This window comes from Pteropus alecto, unplaced genomic scaffold (genome assembly GCF_000325575.1).
Source record: "Pteropus alecto unplaced genomic scaffold, ASM32557v1 scaffold45, whole genome shotgun sequence".
Classification (NCBI taxonomy): Eukaryota; Metazoa; Chordata; class Mammalia; order Chiroptera; family Pteropodidae; genus Pteropus; species Pteropus alecto.
Genome location: NW_006442491.1, coordinates 34,437,933 through 34,438,248, shown reverse-complemented (window position 1 = coordinate 34,438,248; position 316 = coordinate 34,437,933). Strand labels below are relative to the sequence as shown.

The following is a 316-nucleotide window of genomic DNA, read 5'->3' as shown; positions in this document are numbered from 1 at the left end:
CAAGGCGCAAGGCCCTGAGGCGCTGTGGGGGGATGGCCTCGCTCTCGCCCGGTGGCCCCCCGTCTCTTTTGGGGGGCCGGTGCGGGCGCGGAATCCGGGAGGTGTCCGCACAAAAGGCCGAGAGAAACTCCGCGTCGCCTCCCCTCCCTCCTGCCTTCCCCGCCCCCTCCCCTCCTCGCCTGCTCCCTCCTCATTCAAACCTCGGCTCGCTCGTGTGGTGTCAGTTCAGTCCCGGCCGCCGCCGAGCGAGGAAATGGCCGAGGAGCCGGAGCCGCAGGTAAAGGGGGCGCGTCCCCCGCCCGCGCCGGGCCCCAGG

General features: G+C 72.8%; 1 long non-coding RNA gene across 1 annotated transcript in view; it reads right to left on the bottom strand.

Annotated features, from left to right (window-relative positions):
* Positions 1-289, bottom strand: part of LOC112470991 — a 10,581-nt gene extending 10,292 nt beyond the window's left edge. Inside the window, exon 1 of the long non-coding RNA XR_003043114.1 lies at positions 201-289. This is a non-coding gene — a long non-coding RNA (uncharacterized LOC112470991). The remainder of the gene's footprint in view (positions 1-200) is intronic.
* Positions 290-316: the final 27 nt, after the last annotated feature.